This window comes from Pteropus medius, unplaced genomic scaffold, assembly GCF_902729225.1.
Source record: "Pteropus medius unplaced genomic scaffold, Ma_sr-lr_union100, whole genome shotgun sequence".
NCBI classification, from domain to species: Eukaryota; Metazoa; Chordata; class Mammalia; order Chiroptera; family Pteropodidae; genus Pteropus; species Pteropus medius.
Window position 1 is genome coordinate 2160942 of NW_024340696.1, and position 17584 is coordinate 2178525.

General features: G+C 35.9%; 1 protein-coding gene across 5 annotated transcripts in view; it reads left to right on the forward strand.

The window, feature by feature from the left end:
- NELL1 (neural EGFL like 1) overlaps positions 1-17584 on the forward strand; it is a 719285-nt gene that overhangs the window by 481670 nt on the left and 220031 nt on the right. The gene's annotated exons all lie outside the window — the stretch shown is intronic.

Sequence of the window (17584 nt, forward strand, 5' to 3'; positions counted from 1 at the left end):
AGACACTGTTTCTTGAGTAGGGCAAGGGGTAGATTTTGGCTTGAAGTTCCCCCACATGAACCCATGTTATCTTAACCCATACTATCCACTCTGTGCCACTTTCTCTTTTGGTGAGGGGACTTTATTCATGGTACAACCAGATCAACCACAACCAGTAGCCAGATATCGACTTGTAGTTGACAGTGGGAGTTTATGCCGATAGCTGCATTTGAGCTGATGTTTCCTCTCCGTTAAAGATGTTCATCTCCAGAATTGTTCCTATAGTTCATGGATCAGACTTCTGTGATGGCACTAGTACACCATAGTAGAATTTTCCATTTATCAGTGTTAGGTTTTCCTATTTAGCTATGAGCATCTCTAGGGCCAGTACCATGTATTTTTTTCTCTGTCCTCTGTAGATCCTTGCATAATGACTGATACATATGAAATAAGTAATATGTTTATAGAATTAACCCAAAATTAATGATATAGGGGATACTGCCTCACATTTCTTGTATGTAAAGTGAGATAATAACTACCTCATAGGGCCACTGGGAAGACTGAGTGAGAAGACACACATAAAGTGTATAGCACTGTACCTATCACACGGTAAGTACTTATATTTTAGAAATCATTATGTTTATTATTGTCTATTATATACCATTCTGAAATATAATTCCGAGAAGAACTTGTTGAATGATATTAATTCATTGCTGTCATTGGAACTTACTGGATAAGTTATTTAATTTACAATTACATATGGATTTATAAATGACTTTCAACCAGGGGAGAAAATCTTATGTGCTTATCAAGTCCCTGTATCACCTTTTTATTTCTTGAATCCTGCCACCTCTCTTCTTTCTCACTGGCACTTCATTTCTCATTAGTCTTTTTCACCATTGGTAACTTCCTAATTTCCGTTACTTCTAACTAGTATCCTGTATATAGTTTAGCCCCCTTAAGTTTATTTTCTACAGTGCATTCAGTATGATTTTTCTGAAAGGAAAATAGGATCATGCCACTTACCTACTTAAAGCCTTATTTAATGGCTTTCCTTTGGCCTTAAGAGAAAGTCAACTGAGCATAGCATAAAAGGCCTCCCATGTTCCGATCGCTGCTTCCTTTTCCAGGTTCACCATTTCTATCCCTTCTTCCCCCAGTAACAGCACAGTGTGGTACTCTAATTTGAGTGCTAAGTTCATTGTTAAAGAGCTATATGCTCTTTCTAGTTCAGGCCTTTGTGCCTGATGTTGTTTCCTCTCTCCTTCAGAAGATGATCTTTTCATCCTAGAGGACTAGCCTTAAGCATCCTCATCTTTGGGAAGCCTTCCTTGACTAACTCTCTTCCCATTCCTTGCAGAGATTGAGAGGAGTAACTCTCCCAGTTTGCCCAGAGCTCTCTGTACATCCTACCTACTGTTTTATCTCTTTGGTGATCATTACATGTTTTTCTTCCCATTAACCTTGCCATACAGTGCATTCCTTGACAACAGGAGTGACCGAGTTATCACCATAGCATCAGAACCTAGGACAGGGACAAGCCTTAGTTTATGCTTACTCTAAATATTTATAGAAAAAAGATAGGAAGGAAGGTGAAAAGGAAAGAAGAAAGAATGGCCTGAATTCAAAGCTACGAGTGTCAGACTGGAAGAGCTAATCTATTGCAAAATACTCCCATCTGGCTTCAGTCTCTGAACCTTTCCTTACAAACTTGCTTCTCTATAAAGAACACTGATGTCCTCAAGGCAGTACAACAAGTGGTTGGAAGGCTGCCTCTGTTTTCTGAGATTATCGTACTATATTTATTGACAGTTTTATTTTAGGCTTTATCAGTTTACTCTGTTTAAAGTCCTAAAGTTATAAAGAATAGCAACTACAAATTGTCTGATTTTTCTCTAAATTAACTCCTTCTCATTATGGCTCTATTTTAGTTAATGGCCTTACAAATCACTCACTCAGGTCACATAGCTGACATTTGTCCCAGATCTTCTACCTAGGAGATGCATGACATTGGATACCTTGCTTCACCTCTCTGATCTCCAGTTTGCTCATCTGTGAAATAAGGTAACTATTTATCTTCACAGAATTGTTATAAAAATTAAATAAGATTTCTTTGGTTGTCTATGGCTGCATAAGAAACCACTTCAAAATTTAGTGGCTTAAAACAAATGATTATTTGTCATGAGTGTGTATAGGGTGACCAGATGGCACTTTTCCTCATCAGTATACTTTCTCAAAGACTATTAAAAAGAGATCTAATTTCCAATTCTAATATCAATAAAGATCAACACAAAGTTGGACAATCAGACAGCATCAATCTGTAAATATCTCTTTTCACCATAACCTTCATAGACTCGCTTTTATAGAAGGGTGCTTAAACATTCTTTTTTTAGCTTTCTTCAGGTCTGGTATGCAAAATATTGTTAGGGGACATTTCTGAATTTTGGGAAAACATTGAATCTGTTTAAAAAGCCGAAAGAGAACACTCCTCTTAAAACTGAAGACCAGAAAAATGTGTGTTTTTCACCATGAATTTGTGTCCTCCTACTAGATACTGTGAGGTATATGATCCATTGAGAATTTCCCACATTGCCTTGGCCACTGGGAAACGGCAGAAAAAAGCCTTGAGCAGTGTTTTATTTTCCTCTATGCAATTTGCTCTTTTCATTCTATTGTGTTACTTGATTTTAATTTATTTTGCTTTTTAATTGCATTTTCTTATATTTTGTTTTACTATAAGCCACTTAAACTACAAGTTGAGAAACACAGATGGAAAAACTAGTTATTCACCATCACATTCTGTTTTTTTTTTTTTCATTCCAGTTCATTTTCTACATTGATCTCAGATAAATCTCCTTAAAGCAATGTTTAGGTTGCCATTATTCTGTTTAATCCCCTTCAAAGTTCCCTCAATTCGTAATATATTTAAGGTCCTCAAAAATGTTTGCCCACACTGTCTTTTCACTCTTAGAGGTTCTGTTTTTCCTAGATATGCCGTATGTGGATATGCTAAGGTAGACACCTTCATTTATCTAAATATGAGATGTTACTTTCCTTCCATGTGATGAAATTCTTCTCATTGAGGACATTCCCAATTTAGTCTCTGCCTATTATAAGTCTGCCTATTATTTAAGGCCTAGTTCAAATATCACCTCCTTTATGAAAAGGCCTCTGACTTATCCCCATCCAGATATACTCCCTTTATTTTCTCTGAACTTACATAAACCTTGTATTGTACTTTTGAACTCCTTCAACTCAGATTTTCTCTTTTATTAATTGTTCATCTACTCGACTTGAGCCTTAATAAATTATATGCTCCTTCAGGGTAGAAAACATATTTTAGCCAATGTTCTGGATCTTGTATTACTCAACATAGTGCCTTGCATATAGTAGGTACTAATTAAACACATACCAAATTGGATCAAAGAGGATTATGATTATTGTTATAATTTATTATGTTCCATGCATTGTTCTACATGCTTCACATTTATTTTATTTAATTCTATCAACTCTACTAGATGATTATTACTGCAATCTTCATTTTATAGATGAGAAAACTGAGGCACAGACTGGTTAAGAAACCACTCTGAGGTCACACAACTAACAGGATGTGAAACCTGTGTTCCAGCTTTAGCAGCGTGGCTCTAAAACTCAAGTGTTTTAAATGGTTATGAGGATTTGTGCATTGTGAATTTCTCAAAATTTTCTGTGAAAGTAGACTAGGTTTCAGCCACCATTCAATGTTTCCTCATGAAAGTAATTCCATAGACTCGTAGACTTAAAAAAATTTTCAGAGAACTCACTCATTTTTTTGCATATTAGTCCAGAAATCACTTTGCCTAATTCCACAGCAAATACATCACAGAGCCAGGGTGAAAGTCCAAGTCCTCTAATTCCAGATAAAGTTCTCCTTTCATTTTACAGCTATCTCCTGATATAACCTATAGAAAAAGGAATTGCTAACATTTTTTAAACATTGTGTGTCAGGTACTATTCTAAATAGTTTACATACATTACCTCATTTAATCCTCACGTGACCCAATTATATTGACAATAAAACTGAAGAACAGAAAAGTTAACTAACTTGCTTAAGATCAATCAGATTGTAAGTAGTGAAGCCAGGATTAAAATCAAGCCAAGGGCACCAGTGTCTAACCACTATGACTATAGCTGCTTCTCAAAATTTTGGGCAACCTCTATAGCCCAAAATGAGAAAGGCAGAATATCCAGATAAAAGAGACTCTTTGGTGCCTGAACTAAACATTAAATATTGAAGAGAGATGACATTTCAAAAAATAATAAATCAAATAGTCAAATTCTTTTTAGTAACGGTAGACAAAAAGAGACAAAACTTAGAAGAGAAATGATGTGTTGTGGAAGGAAGAGAATAGCTAAAGTCATGGTACAAAGTGGAAACAAAGCAATGCTGAATTTTGAAAGTAAAAGGAGAATTTTGAAGAAATCAATCCAGTTCTGGTTCATTACAGAAGTTTCCAAAAACTGACAATATAACTAAAGACGCAGTTGGGAATATGTAAAATATCTGCCAGAGGTGATTACTGAGCTAGAAATTTTTTGAAGGAGGGCACATGGTGCTTGGAGTTTCCCTGAGAATTTGCAGGGAAAGTGTTCTTCACATAAAAGTGAATTTGCTTATGCCAATATGGGAAGCAAATACATATATTGCATTTTGCTTATTTCAAGAAACACAAGGAAAAGAGAAAGGAGACATAATTCAAATGGAAAAAAAAATGGCTCTACTTCACAAGAGCAATTAAAAAATTAGAATGTTTTGCTTCCAATTTTGCAAATGCTTAAAAACTAACAAAGTCTGAATAAAAACTGCCTACTGAAGAAGACTCTAGTCTGGGCTCTAGTCAGCTTAATTAATGCCAAGTTTAGGTCATGCAAAATAGATGTAAAATGAATGTTATGAGAGAGAGAAAATATCACATATGTCCAAATACAACATGAGTATTTTTTTTCCTTTTTCTATCCCTCAGCATAAAGGAATTGCCTTAAATTCAAATCCTAATAAATTGTTCTCATATTACTAGGTAGTCTGTTAGTTCTTTTATTTTGAATAACAAGAAATTATTTGGAGGAGGGGAGAAAATGACATTAGCTATGTCAGTTTGGGGTTTACATAGCAATTATCTGGAGAATTAATGTTAAAAAGATGCTAAAAAAAAATCCCTCAACAAAGAATTAGTCATTATTCCTGGGAAGGTGTTTTCACAATTGCAAGTATTGAATGTCGTTATATATATCTGACTTTTAAAAACACTTAATAACACAGTTTAGTTTTTTAGTCACATTGTAGAGATCACAAATATTTACCTATTAGACAAATGGGGAAATAAGAAGTCTTAATATCATGCAATTGGATTCTTGCGACTTTGCTTGACATTTCCAATGAAAACAAACACAGATTCAAAAGGCGCTTTATCTGAACAACTTAGATGGGACAAAGATAGGTTTGAAAAACTTTAGACAAGTTGAAAAATGGATCTTGATTGGGGAAGACCTTGAAGTCAAGATTCATGAGAAGAGATTAAGTGAAATTATTCCATGATATCATGGTAAAGTGAAAGTAATATTTTTAAATTAATTTATTATTTGATATAGCCTATTAAATAATGTATTTAATACAACTGTGCATAATAAATGAATCCATAAATCAAACATTATACGTAGTTATCTGTAATACATTCCTCAAAGTCATTTAACTTTGTTCAGAATATTTTTCTTTCTTCCTTTTGTCTTTTTTTCAACTCTCATCATTACTAACTATAAAAGGAATCATTCTCCTTATTTTGAGTCACTTTCTAGTTAGCCATTTACATTATCTTCTAAATAGAATATTCTGTGGAAAAGGAAAGAGGAGATTTTGAAGTTATTTGCAGAAATCTGTAATAGCAAAGGAAGAAGCTGAGATTTCTGTGTATACAAGTAGTATTGTGGAAGAAATGTGAAAGAATTTCAAATGAAATTATATTTAACTATTTAAGGCTTTGGCCAGAGCATACCTAAGGTACTTCATCTAGTTTTAACCTTCAGATTGGTAAAAGATGTAATTTCTGTGAAGAGGTATTATGGTGTCAAAAATCAACTTTATGCCAAGCATTAGAAAAAAATGTGGGAAGATCGGATTTATAAAGAACTTGTTTTCTCCAGGGTAAGAAAAGTCTCCGGGATTGATCCTTTTCAGGGTTTTCATATTGTGATGGAATTAGGTTATTTCAATCCCAATTTTATTTTTGCCTGCAGCAAGATACTTGTTTATACAGTAACTTCACTTATTCGTTCTTTCACGTATTCTGCACTACTGTTTGTCTTCCATTGAGTACTTGCTTTGAGCAGGTGTGGAAGCTGTGGAAGCCACTAGGACACAACTTTAAGAATCAATGTCCTTTCTCTCCAGGGTCCCACAGGATTGAGGAAATCAACAACCATTAGGCAATTATAATGGAGTGTGATAAGTATTTTAACAGAGGTGCTCGTTCTCTGATATTTAAAGCTCTTACTTTCCCCTCCATCATTTCTTATCTTCAATTTAATTATTGTTGAACTCATTTTGCCTACAAAAACTTACCTTGATTATGTTTATCTGTAAGATGAGATTTTTGGGGATTTAATGTGAACCTCTGATTTATCTGTGGCTTTTTTTTTTTGGAATGATGGACTCTTTTCATTGATTAATTAACCTGATTAGATACCTCATCGTAGTTTATGCTAAATCTTGTGATTAGGAAGATTTGTTATTTTTCTTATGCCACTTCTCAGTCCAGTTGCTGCCTCTTCAAAACCTTTCTATTCTTTTTCATGTTTCTTTCTGTCATTCTCTCGGTGAGCACATTTCATCATTTTGTTCTTTCCAGCACACTTCTTGTTTCCTTCATCTCTTATCAAATGCCTTTTTGATAGTGAAATAGATTTCTAGAAAGAGATCATTGTTTCTTCCTTTTGCTGAGTAAACTCCCTTCCCTGATACCATTTTGATCTCTTACTCCTTCTGGAAATGGCCTCGGATTTCATTTGAAATATTTCCTTTGCTCTCCACAGCCTTCCCTCTTTGACTGCCAGTAGCATAACCTATTCCCCTGATTGCCCAGAGAAGCTATCGACAGGCCATTCTCTGCCTGGGGTCTGTCATAGTTTCAGTCACCACTTCTCTGTGGTGGTGGCAGGACCTGTGCCATCCGGACTTCCTTACGGCCAAAATGTTCACCACATTCCAGGTTCAGGTAAATAAACAAGCTGCAAAACAACATTTCTAATGAGAATGGCCCTATTACACGTCCACCTGATATTTTCATCTTTTATCAAGAATCCACCTTTATACCAAAAAAAAAAAATTGTCAAACGCTTGATCTTCTCCTCTGAGGCTGTTTGTTATCTGTTTAGAGCCCTGTAGAAATGGGCAGCTGAAGGCATTAGCATTACTTGACCATGGTTATTGTTTTTATCCAGACTGGCAGATGCTTTTTACAGTCTCTGGCTGAATTTCATTGGGAACGAACGAGCTTAAAATGCACAGGAGGAAGAAAGTACTTCTTTCCCAGGACCCTTGCTGAGCTGATAATAGTCTATGGGAAGCCATCTATTTAAACAGAAATAAACATGCCTTGGGATGCCAGGAGCCTATTTTCAGCTTTATTAAGCTATTTTCAGCTTTATTAAGAAATCTGTGTTTAATTTTTCCAAATGTCTCCAGTCCTGTTCATTTAGCTTTTCTCTGTGTGTAGATCAATTAGAGCACTGGATGAGAATGCAGACGTTGCATTCTGCTCCTCATAGAAACACACTGCATTTGGAAAAGAGGGAAGAACCTGGAGGACTTCCAAGGGCCTAATCAGAAATTTGAACTTAATTGGCTTTTCGTGGGGAAGCATATTCCTGTTCAGATGTTACCTGTGCTTGGGTCCTAGGAAATTTCACTGTTGGATATATATATTTTTTTCCTTTTAAAACATTCCTTGGACCCATATAGATTGGTCACCTGTCATAATTCAGACACTGCTCTAGACCAGGATTATCAAAGTATGTGTGTGTGGGGTGAGGGGGGAAGTGTTAAAGGGTCAGATAGTAAATATTTTATGCATTGCGGGTCATATGGTCTCTGTTGCAGCTATTTGGTTCTGCCATTTTATGGCAGTGGGAGCCATAGATAATAAGTGTGGCTATGTTCTAATAAGCCTTTATTTATGACACTATAATTTAAACTTTATATAATTTTCACATGTCATGTAATACTGTTTTTCTTTTGACTTTTTTTCATCCATTAAAACAAGGAAAAATCATCCTCTGTGTGCCACACGGAAAGAAGCCTGTAGGCTATAATTTGTGAACCCCTGCTCTAGGCAAAGGTGCTAAAGTAATGAACAAAACAGAAACCTTGATCTCATGTGACTTTCATTTTCCATGAGGGAAAACAGACAATGAGCATGAAAATGCACAAATAATGAATGTTACATCAAGTTCTAAGGGCTAGGAAGAAAGAATAAAGCAAACGAACAAACAACAACAACAACAAAAAAAACAAAATAAAATGTAAGTGTCGTGCTTGAAAATAACTGGCGGTAGAAGGACTGAGGGTGTGGGTTGCTTTTGCTGATCAGAGAAGGCTTCTCTGAGCTGACATCTGAGTTAATATCCAGATGATGCCAGGGAGACATGTGAATGCCTGCTCCAAGTAGAAAGAATGGCAAAGGCAAAGCTCTGAGTCCAGATGAGCTTGGGGTGTTTGAAGAAGCAAGAGGACCAGTCTGGCTGGAGAGGACATTGCAAAGTGGAAAGAGGAGAGCCATGCAATGAGAAAGGAATGCAGTGACCAGCCAGGTAGGACTCTTGGCTATAGGGAGGGCTTTAGAATTTACTCGGGTTTCATTGCTAGACCATAGGTAGTTCAAAGCTGGAAAGTGATGGGAAATGGTTTAGGAATTAGGACAAGTCACTTTGGCTGCCATGTGGATGAGGGACTGTGGTGTGGAAGAAAAGTGGAGGCCAGGTGGGCAGTCAAGATGCTAGTCCAAATTACAGACTTTTTCATCGACTCTTCTAACACTCTTCTTAATGTGTGAATCTGGTAGAGACAGAGAAGATGAGAAATAGTGATATAATATACATCTTGAGTCAAACTACCAAATGAAATCTTCATCAATAACACTGCCAAGAAATTAAGTCCATATTATTTATATTACTTCAGTAACATTTACAATGACAGCTAACTATTTGGAGGGTCCTTGCTAGGTGTGGTACTATTTAATTTAATCCTCATAGTAATTCGGTGTGGTAAGTGTCTTTATCCACTTTATAGATGAGGAAACTAGGATACTAGCAGGTTCTGCAATGGCCCAAAAGAACTCTAAACTGATAGGTGGAAGAAGGAGTCTAGGACCCATGCTTTTCTGGATCTTACACAAGTGTTCTTTTCACTTATGTTGCAGTTATTTATGGCTGCACATCAAACCGAACCAAAGTATTATGGCTCAAAACAACGATTTATTATTGGAGGTTGGCTGGGCTCAGTGAGTAGTCCTTCTGTTTCATGAGTTGTTGACTTGGATAGTAACATGAGGCTACAATCAGATGGGAGCTCAACAGAGCCTGGAATATCCAAGGTAACCTCACTCCCATCGCTGGCAGTTGGTACCAGTTAACTGAGGTGTCTCTTTTCTCCTGCATGTGACATCTCAGGTTTCGTTAGGCTCGGCAGACTCTCTTCTAGCATGATAGATGGGCTCTAACAAGAAACATTCCAGAAAGAAGCCCCATTGTGCAAATGCCTCTAATACTTAATGTGAGAATCTGGTAGCGTCTAAGAAATAGTGATATAATATGTGTTACCCTCGATGATGTCATTACCTCAGAGCAAGTCAGATGGCCAAGTCCAAAATTAAACTGGAAAGAGACTGTACAGAGGAAGTGGGCCCGTTAGGATCCACCAGTATCTATGACATAGTTATTATAGCTTCTGCCTTAATACAGAAGTGCATGGGAACTAATTCATTTTTTGTGTGGTATACCATGACTCTTAGCAACTGAGGATAAACTAAGGCACCAGATATTTATTAATTCATGTGTTGACTAGACATTTATTGGGTTTCTCCTATGAGTGGAGTACTGTGCTGGGAACCGTGGGAGAAGAATTGGATAAGACATAAGCCTTTCCTCGGAGTGCTTAGAGTCTAAAATAAAATATTGTGCTACCAGATGAGTACCTAAAAATACAGACACATGTTGGTGGATAGAATATATACCTTATGTTATATTCTAAATTGCTCTTATTGGAGACCTGGAAAATTTTAAAAAAGATAGTCTTGTAAAATATATACCTTTCTTCTGGTTGCTATGATTTACTATATCATGAAAGAAATTGAAGCATTTATTCTTCCAGAAAAATTAGAGGGCTTTGTGAAAAATTAGTTTTTCTCAAAGATGAACTAATGTTCAGATTAATTCAGTGTTTGAGGAAGGAGAATTTCATCTGCTACCATGACCTCCAACTTTGTTTGACCTCTGATTGGTTTAGGTCACTAAGTAGTATTGATTTTTTTTTTTTTTCATTGAAATCTTCCAGGAGTCAGCTTCCTATAAAGAACAACAACACAAAACACTGGTATGAAAAGGTCTAGTCTACTCATCTCATGTATGATAGATCTCTAAACAATATAAAATTTTACATATAAATAGATGTTCATTTAATGTGAATGTCTAAGCTAGGTCATTGTTTTAGTATAGGTGTTAGGTATTCTAATGAGATTTAAAAACAAACAAAAAAGCTCCAATACCACTTAACGTGTGCTTACAATATTTCAGACACTGTCTAAATGCCTTCTATGTATCATTTCCTTTACCTTTGTATATGTCTGATGTAAGTACAGTAATTATCTTCACTTTCTAGATAAGAAAGTTTTAGATAAAAGAGTTAAGTAACCCATCCAAGACATGAGCCAGGGCTTGAACCCTGGTCCTTTTGATTCTCAAACCCATTTCCTTACCTCCCTGTAGCATAGAAGTAGCAATGGGAATAGTTTGGGAATGGTCTTCAGGAGGCTTGAGCTTTAGTCCTTAGGGCTGAACTAATGAGCTCCATGGTCTTGGACAGATCTATTTCTCATGCTTGAAGAAAAATTCTCTCTTGTCTAAAGCACAGACACTTGCAGTCCATATTTCTTTGCTAATTTAGAGCCTACATTTTCTTTTCAATTTGCATTGTGTCTTCTGCATTCCCAATCTCCCTTACCCTGTTCTGCTTTTTTTGTTGTTCTTAGCATTTATCACCTATTATTCTATATCATCTACTTAGTTATTCTTTATCGTTTATTGTCTATTTCTCCTTCTCCAGTGAAAGCAGGAATCTTTGTCTGTTTTTCTTCAAGCCATATACCAAGTGCCTCCAAAACTTCCCAGCACATAGAAGGTCCCACAATAAATATATAGTATACTTCTTTTTTGAGGAATAGGGGTGAAAGATAGGAAGAAGCATTTTGGGATGAAAAATATGGTTTAGGAAGGGATAATAAGACATTAGGTATCTTGGTCTTTTAAGGAGTTCCATTTATGTGGGGAAGCAATGAGAGAAGAAGATGGTAGGATCACAATGGAGAAGGTCTTCAGTGTATACACAAGAGTCCAGATTTTATTTGCTAGGTGTTAGAAAGACAGTTGGATCACCAAGACTGATTAGTACACCAAAATTCCAAGTGTGCAATGTTTGGTTCTAAGAGACAACCCTTGAGGCTTAATTGTATCTGGAAGTAATGTTTAACTTTATGCTCAATTGTTTGGTCAATCTTTCTTTGAAAATGGCAAGCACAATCAAGGAATGAAGAAAGGATGCTATACTCTGAGCTCAGTGAGAAGAATGTGCAGATACAGATGTGTTATTTCTTATTTATGGTAATTGAATTTTAAATTTAATTTAGCAGTAAAAATCCGCTATTTAAAGGATTATTACACTGTAAAAGACTTGAGAAGCACATAGATTCTAGTGGTACTTAGAGTATCATTTGATTCCTGATGGATGACAAGCATAAATGCATCCAAATTAATCATAATTGTCATTCTAGCAAGTAAAATGTAGCAATGCGTTTATCAAAAGGATACTTCCAAAAGATATGCAAAGAATATGAGAAATAGCACGGCCAAAGACTTATGCTACAAAGCCATGTGGTGAATAGAGGCCACGAAACTGCGTGATCTAGACAATATAGATTTCATATAATACATTTATTTAAACATTTCGTAAGCATAATTTTAACAAAATAGCTGCATGTTATTCTATTTCAAGCATTCATAACCATCTACTTAACCTTTTATACACCTTTGGACATTTCAGTTTCCACATTTTCATAATCATAACTAATGCTGTAATGACTATCTTCACGTACTTTTTTTCCATATTAAGGATTATTTTCTAAAGAGACTATACTCACAGTGGAATTACTAGGTCAAAGAGTGTGAAGTATTTTTGTATTAATTGTCTGCTAATTTGGCCACTGAAAATTGACATTTGTTTGTGTTTCTTTTATTACTAATGAGGTTTATTAGACAGTTGTTTCCACTTCTGTGAAATACTGGTGTATGCCCTTGGACCTTTTATCTATTGGAGCCTAGTGTTTTTTTATTTGGATATCACACTCAGAATTCACTGTATGCAAAGGCCAAGTCTTTTAGTCAAGCCAAATTGTCAATGTACTGAAACAATCAATTCATTGGAACAGTTGGTCAATCTTCTGACCCGATGGGTCATTTCATCTATACGAGTGGATCAATTTAGTGAAACATCTGGTGGAATAAAGGTGTTCCTAATAAATCATGTTAGAAAGTAGAACTGAAGATGAAAGCATAAAGTGCATAAACTATTTGTGACTTGCTTATGAGTTCACAAGCACCTCCTTTCTGATTCTTTTCAGAGAATAATAATGATGATAAAAAGTTCAGGAAGCATCTGTTTCTCCATGCACACGAGGAGCCTCTGTACTAATTGCAGTATGTCGATGTTTTTATCTTCCTTCTACTTGGACATTCTGAGAGTAATCTTCCCCTTGAAATTAACAGCCTTGATTCTCTCCTTTCTGTAACTCTTCACCAGATGAAATTCTCATCTACTTCATTTAATAAATGAGGAAGCGCGTTCTCTCATTTATCATAGGTTGTACTCTGCAGTTGGATTCATGCCAGATCCAGAGATAAAGAGATTATAAAAAAAAAAAAAACTATCTGAAATTATGAGTGCAAGGTTACTATACTTTAGGTGAAAGAGGGAAATTTTTTTCCACCTGACTCTGGAGAAGTTTTTTATTAGTAGTGATATCTCTCAATTTTGTCATGATGACCCTGAGACATAATAACATTTAGAGGCAATAGGAGCCATGGTCAGCAAAGATAAAAAAGGTCTGAGTTCTTTTAATCTTATCCCATACCTTTAGTGAGAATTAGATACTTGAACTATAGATTTGTTTTATAAAGAATTGGGGTGTTGAATTAACAGTGCACCTTTTCCCATGATTTTCTATTCAGATATACAATTTGTTTGTATTTCTTTGGATATTTGCTCTAAAAATAGATACTCTAACTGCATTATTGCTGCATGATTATTCTAATAGAATGAGCCTTGGTGATCCTGTATCAGGGACACCATTTTCTCCTGGCAGCTATCACAGCTGTCAACATCAGTGGTCCTTTGGCTAATTAAAATTTGAGAGATATTAGTTTCCATGTAGCATTAATAAGATTATACCTGATCTGTTACAGATGAAAATATTCCAATCATTTAACCCATTTCCAGCTAGCCCCAAATATATACACATATGCATACATATATGTGTGTGTTTTTACAAAAGTAAATTAACAGGAAAAAATGGACAATTCCTTCCTCCCTTTAAATATTTATTTAATATCCATTCCCAAATGCATACACTCTGTGGATACACACACAAGACAACACCTCCCCCCAAAAGAGCGATGGCTGACAATAAAGGTATAATTGTTTCTTTCTAGGTTCTCTGTTCTAAACATCCAGCTACAGCAATGGGGCAGATATCTAACCATACCCCTCAAAAGCCAGCCCAAAACAGAAACACTGGTTTGGTGATCTGTACCATGATAAAGTGTTATGACACATCTCCCTAAGCTAAAAGCCAATAGACTTTTATTTTCTTTCAAGGGGGAGGTCCATCTGAACCTCTTGCTTTAAACAAGCAGATTGAACTACAGTTCAACAGCCTGGCAGACTCAAATGGTCAAGAACCCAAAATAAAACTTTGTTTGGTTGAGTGATAGAAACAAGGAAACCTTGTATTCAGAATTAATTTTTAAAAAAATTAATAAATGAGAATGGTTCTCTATTCTTATTTCACTTTGGAAGGATTCAGGGCTATTTGTCATATTGCAGAGCGAAATTAAACAAAATGTCCTGTGAAACCAAAAGCTAAGCATGATTAGGCACATGTAGAAAATAGCATGAGCTGTGTAGAATCACAGCTCTAGATTGGAACCTTGGCTTTGTCACTTACCAGTGAGCAACTTTGAGCAGATGACTCAAATTTTTGGAGTCTCAGTATCTTCATCCACAAAATAGGGATAAAACAGTAAACACCTGTGAGGTCATTGTAAAGCTTAAAGGAGGTAATGCATGTAAAGGAGGTTATAGTGTATCATGGTAGGGAATTATGAAAGGTAATAATGTTGATAGATATGGCACTTGTGTTAAAAGAAACCAACCAGATTTTAAAATCTAGTTTCCGAGCTAAGACAACAGGAAAGCAAGCTGCTGAGAATGAGAGCAAAACAATCCTCCCTAAATTTTTCCTCTGAGGAGGTTGATAGTTGATCATGGGGACTTAAGATGTGTGAGACCCTGCATTTCTTTGTTAGAGTTTGAAGAAATATGTCTAAAAAGTATATAGGTATGGAAATTTGATGAGAGCAGCAAAAAATATATCTGTAAGGCATCATGGCTTTTTCTCGAAAAGAGTTTATGGTACCATTTTCAACATTACTGTGTCTTCTAGGATGAAAGCTGTTTTCGAAGGAAACATCAAAATTTTATTTTTTTGTTCATTCCTCCCAAATTCTCCATTTGATTTCTCTCCCCTCTCCCCAGCTAACTACCAGTTCTTCAGCTTTACTTTGAAGTTTATTTAGCAGTGAGAAATCATTTTCTTATGACATTCTTATGATAGCATCATAATCCATCGACTATTTCACAGAGTAAATGGCTTAATTTCCTCCTTGAACTACTTATACACTGTATGTCAAACATGTTTGTTTTTATCATCCCATGTAGTTGATGTCACATTATAGGAACTTAACATAGGTTAGTGGTTTTGGAGGGTGGCATCCAAGCAGAGAATGGTGCTACTTTCTGTGTGCAGATTCACAGGCAAGAAGGACTTTGTGTGTTGGAGTGGAAGGGGAGGAGGCTGATGAGGTAATGGGCCTGGATCCTGCAGAGCTCTGAGTGTGTGTTAGGCATTTTCATCAGCGTCTGGTGCTGAGAATCCACTGAAATGTTTAATTTGTGTACAAACCGTCATTCAAGTTGATTGAGCTTTCTTTTCAAACTTCAGTGTATGGGCTGCAGACACAGAGCAAGTAACCCATGTAGTGGCTTTATGAGCTGAAAATTAATCCGTGTTTATCAGTAACACAATCTGTAGCTTATTGGTTTCTCACATAGTGTTTAATGACTCTGAAGCAGCTTATTGATGCTAACAGAAAACTGATACATTTGTAAAAAGAAATGCATTATCCATGCTATAAAATTAAATGTTGCATTGCAAAGCAATATTCTAAGTATCTAGTCAATTTTTGTAAACTAAATGTGATATAACTATAATGGAGTAAAGAGGAAACATAAATCCACAGGGAGTATATTTCTTCAAGAAGTTTATTTTGTTAACCTGTATTGATAGGCAAGTTTTAATTACATTTTTACAAAAGCGTGTATTTTCCATGCTTAGGAAAAGATGTATATTCTTTTGCCTGTCTTGTCCTTTAGGTTAATGTATGTCTAAATGGGGCTTTGAGGGAATATACATTTTTAGGAACTACTTTTTTGGTGTATTAGCATAAAATCAAATACATATTCTTTACCTTTTTTTTTTATACAATATTAATAATATGTCCCTGTGTAGCCAGGATTCTGATTTAAGAACCTCTAAAATCAATTATGGCCATCAATACTTAGATTAACTTTCAATGCAGAAATTGAAACTCTCCCCAAGGCATTCTGAACGTGTACCATATAATGTATAGTCCTAAAATTTTGCATGAAAAGAGGCTGAATAACCTCTTCTGATACCTAAGTAAATAATAGCTAGCATTTACTGAGTACCCACTATGTGCCAGGCATTATATATGATCTCATTTAATCCTTACAAAATGAGAGGTAAGTACCATAATTACTCTATTTTGTAGATGGATAAACCAAGGTACAGAAAGGTTAAGTCAATTCTGTCCACACAGCTAGTGAAAGTTAGCACTTGGATACGAACCCATACAGTCTGACTGGAGAGTCCATTTTCTTAGCTTCTATATAGAAGTGCACTATTCCATGAGGGATGAGTCTTTTAGAAAAGATATTTCCTTTCATATGGTAATTTTTTTGTCTTTCTTTTTGGAATGACTACATTAGGCAGCTTGATGTTAACACATATCTTCTCAAATAAACTAACGCCCCCAGAAAAATAATTGAATGATAGCACTGACAATGATGAGAATAATAGAAGCTACCGTTAATCAAAGCTTGGTCATATGCCAGATACTGGGCTCAGTACTTTACATTTTCTCATTTCTCTCTAAACTCTGTGAGGAAGGTATAAATATTCCCTCTCCCAGGCTAGGACACAGAAGCTTAGAGGACTGGAGTCAACTGTCCTTGGAGTGGCAAATGTAAGAATTTATTGTATGTCTGAGCAATGTGCAAGTCTGTGCTCTTATCCCAGTGCACAAAATTGTCTGAACTATACACACTTTTGCATGCAGTGCGTACATGGGTAAGTATAAAAGCCAGGGGTAGATAAGAGAAGTATTTTATGGTATCTTATCAAAATATGAGATCTGGCACAGCAGTTTTTTAAAACCCAAATATCACCTCACTTAATTAAGCCATCTTTTCTTATGAACTTTTCAGGGAAGATGAAGATCAAAGGTATTCTTCTTTCCCATAAGTAGCCATCTGTGTTAGGTATCTCCCTCTCCAGCCTCCCCTTCTACATGATGAATGAACATAAAACCATTCACGCCCCAGCACTCTTTAGATTTTTCGCTGTTAGATTATGTGTCAGCCAATTCTAAAGACCTTGCTAATTTCTTCAGTTTTGTTTTTAAACTCTGATTCTTAAAATCATCCCTGGTAACAGAACCTAGGTACCTGTTGGTCTGGATACCTGTCCCTGAATGCTTCCCACGGGATGGGCCCAATGTGTCAGCTCTCTTTCAGGATCCACGGAAGTGAGGGGTAATCCCGTCTTCTAAGAAGCATCAAATGCAATGGAAGATTAGAAAAACCCAGCCAGAGTAAATGTGGCCTGTTGAATCTTACAACAGGAAGATGACCTTAGATCCCCTGTAATAAGACTCTTGTTTTCTCGGC